Raw genomic sequence first — 12752 nt, 5'->3', positions numbered from 1 at the left:
GGTTCTGTCTCATTCTGAGGTGTCCCCAAATGTGGGTAAAAGGATTCCCCGAGTCTTGTGCAAGTATTCTACCTAACAATTTCACTAAAGGATATATTTATTTCACTCCATACAAGAATACAAGTAAACAAAAAGGAATCCCAGGGGTCCCCAGATGTACATATAGATCTATCTCTCCTTCCTTCTCTGAGGAGTCCCAGCTTCCTCCAGTCACTTGTGCAGACCTCCAGATTCCTCCTGCCACTCTGTAGTATTGGCCCATTTTCCTCTGTATTAATTAAAGCACTGAGTTAAATAGATTCTCCCTTCTACTCCTACTGCCTTCTTAAGAGATGGGCATATTTGAAAGTAATTTGTTTATCTTCAAGGACAGTCTAGGGCAGGTATCATGGCATATTGGATTTAAAGTCAGAGGACCCATGTGTGAATACCATATCTGGCACTTACTACTTGTAGGACCTTGGAAAAGTCACTTCCCCTCTCTTGGCCTCAGTTTCCTCACCTGTAAAGGAGGGTGTTGGTCTAGTCTGACAACAGTCCCTTCCAACTCTAAACCCTATGACCTATGATCTCACTGAAAATGGGCATGTCCCAAAACTGCAAAGACTATCTCCTTTTCTGGTACAATGACCAGTAGCACCCCTAGAATGTTTATTAGGGTTCTCAGAATGCAATGAGAATTCACCCAGTCTAGTCCATACAGGCAGGAATTTAATACCTTTTGACACAGTAAGGATGAAACAAAAGCCTTATCTTATAACAGAGAAAGACTTCCCCAGCCACATCTCAGCTCTTAAATTTTAGAAGTTTCAATGGGGAAGAGACCTTAGAAACTGCCATTAATTTGTAGATCTCTGATGCTCTCTAGTGAGTAGCAGGCAGGACATTTTAAAATTTATATTTTGAGGAGCGGGAAAGGAACTGTGGGACTTCCCTTTCCAGTTTATCCAGTTTTGAAGTTGTTTTCTTTTCTTTCCTTTCCTTTTTTTTTTAATGAGCAAGAAATTCTTGATTCATTTGAGCAGCTAGTGAAAAATTGGGTGATAAGATCCTGGGTTTCTCTTAACATTACAGGATTTAAAGCCTGAAGGGAAAGCCGGGATTTGAACTCATGTCCTCTGACTCTAAGTTCAGGGTTTTTTTCATTGTAGTTGGTAGTTTTGCTTGTGGTCTCTGAGTATTCCTTGGGGCTTTTAAGTGCAGTATGCAATGTTTGGAAGCTAATTTTAGATTTTGTTCTGGACCTATGATTTTATTAATATAAAGAAGTACCAGTGAAGAAACTCCTCCACAATACAGATCTGTAACCACTCTGCACATTATATTACTAGCCTCTAAGATTCTTTAAGACCTAGAAAGTCATCTGTACCACTGAGATATAAAGGGACTTGTCCAGGATCATACAGCCAAAGTGAGCCAGAGCCAGTACCTGAACCCAGGTCTTACTGACTATGAGGACAGCTCTCTACCCAGTATGCTGTGCTGTTTCCTTTTGAAAAATAAACTCAGCTTGAAGTACCCAAGCTTGACAAACGCAAATGACGAATTTAAGTTTATCTTTCCTAAAATTACATCATGTTGATAGTAAACTAGCCTAGAGATGCCTTGAAATGAAGCTGAAACATCCTGTCCTTATTCCAAACTGTTGACAAATCTGATCAAAAGACCTTCTTGCTCAGTCACAGTGGATGGCTACAATCAATTTGGGTAAAGACTACTTAGTAGCACTGACATGTTTTGAAGAGTATCACAGTTATAGCTTCTGTATTCCAGAGGTAAAGACAAATTCAATCAGGAACATCTTAGGTATCCAAATTGGAGCTTCCTTCAACCTGGAAATAAAAAAAAGATTAATTCATTTGTTCATTTATTCGTTCATTCACTCATTCATTCATTCCATATAGCAAGCATTGTAGATCAGGCAAAGGGCCAAGTAAGCTCTGAGTCTCTAACTGTTCTTGCAAAGACTTAGGGACTTAATGGGGGGGGGCAATTAACTATAAGACAGTTAGGAAAAGATAGGATAAGTACAAAAGAGAGATTCAGAGAAAGTGCTATGATACTTTTGAGGAGGGAGAAAACATTTTTACCTAGGGTAGGGAAGAGTCACAGGAGACTTCAAGAAAAGACAGCATCTAATTGGAGCCTTGAAAAAATTAAGAAAGTTTAACAAATGGATATGAGGAGAGGAGTCCTTTCCGGTCTTGGAAGATGGAATGAGCAAAGGCACAAAGAAGGAGGAGAGCAAGATGAGTCCAGTCAGTTAGTTTTCAGTCACCAGATACTTAGTTATCACCAAGTTGTAAGCACTATACTAAGTTCTGGGGACGCAAAGAAAGGTAGAAAAAAGTCCCTGCCCCCAGGAAAGTTACATTTTAATGTGGGGGGGGGACAATATATAATCCCTAGATACACACAGAATGGATGGAAGGTAATCCATAGAGAGGAATCCACCGTGGGGGTTGGAGGGAGAAAGAGAGGATGTCTGCAGAAAGTGGGAGCCAAGAATGCTAAGAGGTAAACATGAGGAGGGGGAACATTTCAGACAGAAAGATGGCAAGTACAAAGGCAGAAGATAGAATGTCACAAATAAGGTAAGGAGAATAAAGTGTAAAAAAGATTGGAAAGGCAAGAAGGCACCATGTTGTAAAATGCTTTGAATGCCAAATTAAGGATGTTATCATTGATCCTGGAGTGAGGAAGGGGCCCACTGGAGTTTGTTGAGTAGTGGGGTTACATAGGCAGATATTTTTCATAAATGTTTACATTTACTTTTTTTGATTACATGTTGCGTTCTTCCGGTATTATTCCTACTTTACAGACGAGGAAACCGAGGTAGACAGAGGTTAAGTGACTTGCCCAGGGTCACATAGCCAGCAAATCTGAGACCAGTACTCTATCTACTATGCCACACTGTCAACAAAAATATTACTATTATTTTCCTTCAAAAGAAATGTTACTATTATAATAAGAAGGTGTTTGGCACTCAGACTAATCTGAGGAATGGAGTGGGTTGTGTAGATTTCTCTATAGTCACTTTAGAATTGTAAAACTAAATGAAAGCATAATTACTTACTTGGAAATGATGTCATATACTTATAAGATTTAGGTTTCCACTAGAGGGTAGTAGACACAAATCATAAAATATGAAAAGGAAACTACTACCTTTTGGATCTAGTAGAAGCATTTCATTTCCTTCACCTTCTACTGATTTCCCCTTCTCTTGCAATAATATTCAAAAACTACACTGTTAAGACAACCAAGGATGTCTTCAATGGCTTAGCTTTATGTTAGCTCGAGGTAATTGAATAAAACTCTGCCTATGTTTAAAAGTGGTGTAAGAAAGTTAGGCTCCCTAGATTGAGAAACAATGTGGATATAATCCCAGTCCAAAAGCCCATTGGTATCACTTTCTCCTCTAGGCGGAAATCAATGCCCCATCCTGCTCCTGCTGGAAGGGCTAGGCACCAGTCTCCCACCAGTGAAAGAGTTTCATACCAATGGGCTTTGGGACTCTGGTTACATGGGTATTTAAAAACACCATTTTATTCATTCATTCAAAAACTATTGAGCACCTACCATGTGCAACAATGTGACTTGTTCTTAAGGGGTGTACAAAGATGAGAGAAAAGGAGTCTGTGATTTGTTTGGGAGAGATGAGACTACATACAGAGTACCTCAAAATCTTGGTGAAGTTTTAAGTTTTTAAAGCTTAAAAAAAATTAAATTGCACTGACATCCTTATTTAAGATAAGGAAACTAACAATAGAAGGCAAGAGAATATTGGTACTGAGCGTATTACAGTTTTCACAGTAGAATGTAAGCTTCTGGAGAGCGGGGGCAGTTTTTATTTTTGTCTTTACATCTCTGGACTAGAAGATCTCAAATTTTTGGTCCTAGGACCTCTTTATACTGTTAAAATTGTTGAGGACCCCATAGAATGTTATGTGATTTATATCTATTGATATTTGTCCTATAAGAAATAAAAACATCTTAGTATTATTATACAAACAGTTTTGTCCTTGGAACCTCTGGAAGGGTCTTGGAGCTCACCCATGGGTTCCCAGACCAAGGAGTATGCTGGAGCCAGCTCAAACCAGCTTAAGAGTCTATTGTTAAATTTTTAACGTGAGCATTTGCACCTTGGAAATTGGCAAACTGCAGATCAGGGCTTGATTTACTGTTTTGTTGCTTGTCTGGACTTAAGCAAGTGAAGGAGAGAATGTCAAGAATGCAGACAAAACCTGAAAGTGTCCTGTGCACATTCCTCCCCGAGTCAGTTCTTAAACGTTTCCGAGCACCCTCCTGCCCAGACCCCACTTGGAGAATCGCTAGTCTGACACAGTGCCTGGCAAGTAAGAGGTGCTGAATAAATGTTCATTGAATTGAACTGAATTCACAAAATGCTAAGATAAGAGATGCAGCCCCGGTCATAATATACAGTAATAAATGCTGACAGAGCACTGTAAGATTTGTAAAGCATTCGGCCCAATTATCTCATTTGAACTTTATTCCAACACTGGGAGACAGGGACTAGGATGATGAGACCATAGATTTAGAAGAGGAAGGGACTCCAGGAGCCGTCCACTCCAACCTTCTCATTTTACAGATGAGGAAACTGAGGCCCAGGGAGATGACATTATTTACCCGCTGTCAATGGCAGAGAAAGGAATTGAACTCAGATACTCTGGCTTTTCCAGTTTACCATGGTACCTCTAAATATAAGGACCAATTTTACATACAATGAGTGAAAAATCAGTATTAAACTTCTACTGTGTGACAGGGATGTAGCTAGGTGGTGCAATGGATAGAGCACCAAGCCTGGAGTCAAGAGGACCTGAGTTCAAATCTAGCCTCAGACACTTGATAGCTGTGTGACCCTCATTGTTTGCCTCAGTTTCCTCATCTGTAAAATGAGCTGGAGAAGGAAATGGCCAACCACTCCAATATCTTTGCCAAGAAAACCTCAAAAGGGGTCACGGAGAGTCAGACACAACTGAACAGCAGCTTTTCTAATTACCACTTGTTAAGTTTTCCCAGCAGACTTGGCAGTCAACATGAAACCTATACACTGGGCTACTGTTCTTCGCGTGTTCTCTCCAAACATAATGAGAGGGATGAGCAGTACCATAGGCACATAAAGGGACTGCTGCACCATCCTATGGAAAAATGAGGTGGCTCCAACGTGGGCCAGCAGAGCCAGGAAAGGAGACACAGAACCTCCATCCAACAGCCTAAGCGTGGGTGGGAACTCCCACCTGCAGCATGAGCAGAAATCAGAAACAGAACATCACCATGTCTCAGGGGTGCGATGTATGTCCTTCTGTTGTATGACTATATCTCATTACGGAGAAACTTTTGCAAAGTTGCTCAGTTAAGCTCCAGTTAAAGCAGACCTACCTTCCATCTCTTTTAAGATAGACAAGGATATATGTGTATACGTTTAAAGCATATATTTCTCACTTGCTAACAAATGAGCCTCAAATATTGATAAAATAAGACTCATTGATTATTAAATCTTGGAGCTGAGAACACAAAATCTAATATCCACACAGAGAAACTGAGGCCCAAGTAGTTAACTTTATGCTTTTAAATATATATAATATATAATATTACATAATATAATTTGATATATGTACATACACATACATACACACATATAAAACCAAGGCCATCAGCTTAATAGCATAGTGGATAGAGCGCTAGGCCTGGAGTCAGAAAGACCTGAGTTCAAATCCAATCTGTGGCCCTGAGTAAGTCATTTAACTTCTATTTGCCTCAGTTTCCTCATCTGTAAAGTGGAGATAATAATAGCACCTACCTCTCAAGGTTCTTGTGGAAGTCAAATGTGATAATAATTGTAAAGTGCATTGCATATTGCCTGATGTAGTAAATTCTAGCTAATGTTCTTACTCTTATTGTTACTGTAGACAAATTCCTTTAATATGAGGGATTCCTGCTTCTTGAGGGCAAAAAATTAAAAAGCCTGTTTTCAAAAGTTCCTATGACCTGATTCCACCATCCTCTTTCTTAATGGGATGTTCTATGATTGTAGCAATGTAGGGGGCTCCTGGGATCTGAAATGGAATCCTGACTCTGCCAGATACTACCTATGTTACCTTGGGTGGGTCATTTTACTCAGTTTCCTCATCTGTTAAGTGAGGAATTTCCTGTATCAATGTGTTCTGAAACTTAGAGGTGCTGAAAGCCTATGGTGCTGAGGGGTTGAGTGACTTGTACTGTTAGAGGCTGAGTCTGAATCTAATGTTCACGGCTCCCAGGCCAGCTCTCTGGCTAGAGCCTATGTAGCAGGGCTCGATAGAGTTCTGGGCCTGGAGTCAGGGAGACGAATTCAAATCTAGCTTCAGGTTTCTAATTACCACTTGTTAAGTTTTCCCAGCAGACTTGGCAGTCAACATGAAACCTATACACTGGGCTACTGTTCTTCGCGTGTTCTCTCCAAACATAATGAGAGGGATGAGCAGTACCATAGGCACATAAAGGGACTGCTGCACCATCCTATGGAAAAATGAGGTGGCCCCATTCTTCCCTCTTTGAACCAGTTCATATGAAAGTGAGGTTCAAGTGTTGCCCCCCCCATTTCCCCCTCCACTGTAAAATCTTCCTTATATACCAACAGAGGCATTATTTTTCTCAGACTTCACTAACACAAGATTTTATGACTATACATGTTTGTAATGGGTTTTGATTTTCTTGCTTTCTCAATGAGGGGGAAGGAAATACTGTGGAGATAGTTTTCAGAGCTGAAAATAAAATATTTTAAAAAAAAGTGTTGCAATAATAATTGTATCTGACAGTGTTTGACACAGGATTCCAATCCAGGGCTCTTGACGTGACAATGGCACCCTGCACCACTGCGCTGCCTATCTGCAGCAGAGGAAGATGTGGAAGGAGTGCACCCCAGGGCACTAAGGGAAGATAAGGTGCAATGAGTGCAATACAGACTGCCAACAAAGAAGCAGTCAGAAATAATCCATGGGCCTTTGCCTCTGAAGCTCACTGTTCTTCCCACTTCAGAGAACTGTCTTAAGAGAAAAATCATGCAATGTCATCTCTTCTTGCCCCAGTCCTGTGATTTCATTAACATTGGACATTCTCTCTACCAATGAAGTTTGGTGCTTGCTCTGCAACTTAAAATCTTAGAGAGGTGCCCAGGGCACAGAGAGGTTAAGCAGCTTACTCAGGGTCACACAGCCAGTAGGTGTCAAAAGCAAGACTTGAGGTCAAGTCTCCTTGACTCAGAAGCCAACTGTGCAGCCAATGTGCCAATCTGTCACTCTATTATGATGTCTCTATTCATAACACCAGAAAAACCAGACCTACCCCGTGGGGACATCTTGGCACCTGCTCTGTTGCTGGTTGTATCCCACCCCGTCCTGACTTCTTATTCTCATTCTAGGAACAATGATCAAATCAGAACTGCCATTGTTATGGAAGAGGGTATGCCAGTCACTGACCGACTCACTGTCTCTGTGGCTCCAGATTGATTTGTAATTTAATAACACAATCACTTATGTTATTAACTTATATATACTTCTACATGATATATTAATTTTAAAACTTAATATAACATAAGAACAATTTTTAATTGATTAAGAATGATAAAATCTGATGGCCTCATGCTTTGCTCAGTAATGATACTTTCACCAAGAGCTAAGCAACTGTATTATTTTCTTTAAATAATGAGGCAGTAAAACAGGGTTGACTCATTGACTAATACTAGAGTATTTAGAATAGATCATTTGTTCATTATTCTTGGAACACCAAATTGTTAGCTTCAGAGAAAATTGAGGCAGAAACAAAATGAAGAACATATCCCCAAATAGCTGTGCATTCGATATATCCCCCAGCCACTAGGAATCTCCTCTGAAGACAATAGAGAACCATCAGTCTAGAACTGGAATGAACCTCAGAAGCCCACTCACTACTCCTGCCTCCTCATTTTATAGCTCAGGAAACTGAGGCCCACTCAACTAATGAAAAGTGTGGCAGATAATCATAGACTTTCAGAGTTAGAAAGGATCACATTTTCACAGATTTAGAATTAGAAATAATCTTAGAAGCCATCAAGTCTACCCTCTCACTCCATTTTATAGATTAGGAAATCTGAGAGAGGTAAAGTAACTTCTCCAAGCTCCCATGGTGACAAATTGAAGAACTGGGTTTTGAACTCTGCATCTCTCATTCCAGATCCTTTTTCCATTATACTATGCTGCCATCTGGCTCAAACCCTTCATTCTACAGATGAGGAAACTGAGACTGAGAGAAAGAATGGCTCAAAGTCATAGCTAATTCATGACAAAGCTATATAATAAGCCCTCTTCTTTCCTTTCTCCACTAATTCTCTTGAAAAATCTCATTAACTCTGATGAGTTTAATTATCATAAAAAATAATAATAATGGTAATGATGATGTCATGATAGTATTTTTGTAGCACTTATGGCTGTAAAAAGCATTTTACACATAGTATCTCATTTGATCTTCAAAAAACTCTGTGTATATGGTTTTTCATATGTGTATATACGTGTGTGTGTGTATATATATATATATATATATATATATATATATATATATATGTATATATATATATATTTGTGTGTTTAATTGTAGCCTTCTCTATGTAGTCTGGGGAGGGAGGGAGAAAAAATAAAAAATACAGAGAACAAAAGAAAACTTAAAAGGAAGCACAGAAAGTTGTGTAGCTTTGAAAACAATGAGTAGTATTCATTACATAGATTTTCTATTCTTATTATTAATTAATCTATTTTTAGTTTTCAACGGTCACTTTTATAAGATTTTGAGTTCTAAATTTTTCCCCCTTCCTCCTCTCCCCCCTCCCCAAGATGGCATGCAATCTGATATAGGCTATACATGTATGATCATATTAAACATAGTTCTACATTAGTCATATTGTAAAAGAAGAATCAGAACAAAAGGGAAAAATTACCAGAAAGAAAGAAAAAAACAAAAAAAGAGAAAATAGTGTGCTTCAATCTGCATTCAGACTCCGTAGTTCTTTTTCTGGATGTGGATAGTATTTTCTATCATAATTCTTTTGGAATTGTCATAGATCATCACATTGCTGAGAAGAGCTAAGTCTATCATAGTTGGTCATTGCACAATGTTGCTGTTACTGTGTCCAGTATTCAAAAATAAATAAATAAATAAAAAGCAAAGGGGCAGCTAGGTGGCGCAATGGATAGAGCACCGGCCCTGAAGTCAGGAGGACCTGAGTTCAAATGCGGCCTCAGACCAAACACTTGACACTTACTAGCTGTGTGACCCTGGGCAAGTCACTTAACCCCAATTGCCTAAAAGCAAAAATAAAATAAAATAAAATAAAATAAATACTGTGTACAGTATTCTCCTGGTTCTTCTCACTTCACTCAGCATCAGTTCATGTAAGTCTTTCCAGGCTTTTCTGAAATCTGCCTGCTCATCATCTCTTGTTGCACAATATATTTCACTGCATTCATACACCACAACTTTTTAGCCATTCCCCAATTGATGGGCATCCCCTCAATTTCCAATTCTTTGCCACCACAAAATGAGCTGCTATAAATATTTTTGTACATGTGGCCCCTTTTCCTGTTTTTATGATCTCTTTGGGATACAGACCTACTAGTGGTATTGCTAAGTCAAAGGGTATGCAGTTTTATAGCCCTTTGGGCATAGTTCCAAAATTATTATATAGATTTAAAAAAATAAACAGTCTGAAATGGAAATTCATGGTTTTGTGTTGAATCCCCTCTTTATATTTTGTGTACACGGAAATATTTCTTTTTTCCTCTTCTTGCATTTAAGTTTAAAATGAATAAAAAACAAACCTGTGTGGTAGGTTTTATATCATTCCCATTTCACAGATGAAGTAACCAAGGTACAAAGGTTAAGTGACTTGTCAAGGATCACAGAGCTAGTAAGTGTCTGAGGCAGGATTTGAATTCCAAATCCCAGGCTTTAGCTACTGTGCCACTCCATATCTAGTTCTTAATTCTCTCTTGAGCACTGGTACCAGATCACTGAATGCTTATGAAACATTTCTACTTGGATGCCTCCTGGGCGTACAAAACCCAACATCTCTAAGAAGAAAGTCTTTATTTTCTGCCCCTCCCCCAAAAAGCCTACTCTACTTCCTATATTCTCTGTTTCTGTGTAAGACACTATCCTCCTATCACCCAGGTTTTTGACCTCAAAGTCTCCTTTGATTCTCCCTTCCCTCACTCTGAATATATAATCAGTTGCTAAATCCTATAATTCTGCCTCCTCAGTAGCTCAGATATCCACCCCCTTCTCTCCACTCACACAATCACTGCCCTACTTAAAGCCCTCATCCTTTTTTCACCTGGACTATTGCAATAATCTTTTAACTGGTCTTCCTGCCTTCACTCTCTCTTCTCCAATCCATCCTCCAAAGAGCTGCCAAATTGATATGCCTGAAACACGGGACTGAAGAACTCCTCTTCCCAAGAAACTCCGGTGGCTCCATAGTGGTTCTAGTATAAAATGTATACCACTCCTGTTTGTCATTAAAAGCCCTTCATGATTGGGTTTCAATCTGTATTTCTAGACTGCTTCATATTATTTACACTTCACTGTCTAGCTAATCTACAAAATAACAAATTAAAAATCCCAATTAAACACCAAAATGGAAATCCTGAAAAATCAAAGGAAATAGTAATAAAATTGAAAGTGCTGCCTGGCACACAGTAGGTGCTTTGTCCATGTTTCTTGATTGATTGATTGATCTGTCCCTTCAGTTGGATTCTCTGTTATCTTCCCCAATGAGAAAGTGAGCTGTTTGAGAGCAGGACCTGTTTTTCTAGGACTTAGTACTAAGCTTAGCACATAGAAAGGGCTTAAGAAGCACTTTAATTCAGGTCTTGCTGATTCCTGTAACCACTGGTCCCCCTTGCCATCTTTCTTTGATTCTCTTTGATCAGTCAACCAATTAACAAGTATTTACTAAAAGCCCACTATGTGTCAAGTACAGTGCTAGGTTATGGGTACAAATACAAAGAGTGAAAAAAAAAACCCAAACTTTTGCTTATAAATCAGATGATCACCTTTAGATAAATTGAGCTTAAATCCCGTTTTAGGTAGAACATGCCAAGTTAGAACTTGCTGGCTTGAGTGGAGACCTCTCATAAATCAGTCCATCTGAACCCAACTTCATCCATTCTTACGTTCTCAGGCATCTTCCACTTTACACCGCTCTAGGATGTAGCAACATTATCTATTGTAGGAGGAAAACTTGAAAGAAATATGCTATTTGAGGATACCTGGGGTCCTGCTGAAAGAACTTCCCTCCCTTCACTCACAGACTCTAATTCTTTCTTTTTTTTCCCCTTTTTTTGTTGAGGCAATCAGGGTTAAGTGACTTGCCCAAGGTCACACAGCTAGTAAGTGTCAAGTGTCTGAAGCCAGATTTGAACTCAGGTCCTCCTCATTCCAGGGCTGGAGTTCTATCCACTGTACTACCTAGCTAACCCCTTTAATTACTTCTTAAGAGCATCCTCATTAATACCTTTTAAATGCCATTAGTACCAAGTTCCTGAAAACACTGGCCAGGTAGATAGTGGCGGTTGAGCTATTGTGGGTGAGGTGGATTGGAGGGGAGGTGAGGAAAAGGAATTCATTTCCTAACTTCAACCCTCGCTCCTACACTGGTTCTTTGTAAATTTACCTCCTTCACCCTAGATCCCCAAAAGAGCATGCATACAATATGTCTTTGTGGCTGTAACTCCCACCTAGTTCATGCATTGGGTGCTTGGGTTGTGTGTGGGAGAGGACAGAGCAGGCAGGATGGAAGTGGCAGCCGTGGATACACATAGCCTTGGGATGAGAAATGTGCATTTTCATCCACCCCTTGGGCACATCCAACACGAATTCCACCCACCCTGAGTCACCATCACCTAACTAGTGAAAGTGAAACCCTTTTATTAGAGAAGAAACTCTGTAATGAATGTCAACTTGACCCTGTGGGATAAGGGATCCTTGACTTTTTCAGATACTGTCACACAATTTTTAGTTTACATTTCATGTGTGCCACAAGTTCATTGAATAGTCAAGGAAATATTCAGATCAATCAGTTTCCCACTCCTTACTCTAATTCTGACCTTAACCATAGTTCTGAGCTGTCCAATTTCATCATTCATAGCAGCCATTAATATTTATAGAGTTTTACACACAACAATCCTGTGAAGGGGATGGGGCAGTTAATATTACCCCATTTTACAGTTTAGCCTACTGAGGCCAAGTTCATACAGCCAGTAAGTGGTAGGGCTACACAGCTTGCCATAGTGGAAAGGACACTGGATTTGTATTCAGAAGACTAAACTCTATAAGCATTTACTAATGTGCCAGGCACTGTCCTAGCTCGTGGAGATTCAAAACTGAATTTGTCCTTGCCTTTTGAGGAATTCATGTTTTATTGGGGTAATGCAATCTGAACAGAGATCCTTAGTGATTTCAGTCTGGGTTAAGATTCTGACCCTTCTGCTTATATAAGCTTCGTAGCCTTTGGCAAAACACGCAACTCTCTGGTTCAATTTCTTCATCTGTAAACCAGGGACTTTTTGGGCTACAGTAGCTCAGATCCCTCCCAACCCTAAGCCCAATGATCCTAGGAAAGCCTGGACTCAAATTCAGTTCTTTGGTTCCAAGTCTAATGTTTGGTTTTGGTTTTATTCTACCAGATGGCCATTTTTTAAAAATTGTGGTAAAGATCCTCT

This window comes from Phascolarctos cinereus, unplaced genomic scaffold, assembly GCF_003287225.1.
Source record: "Phascolarctos cinereus isolate Bilbo 61053 unplaced genomic scaffold, phaCin_HiC Scaffold_3;HRSCAF=262, whole genome shotgun sequence".
Lineage (NCBI taxonomy): Eukaryota > Metazoa > Chordata > Mammalia > Diprotodontia > Phascolarctidae > Phascolarctos > Phascolarctos cinereus.
The sequence above is the reverse complement of the archived record's forward strand: the minus strand, read 5'-3'. Positions refer to the sequence as shown.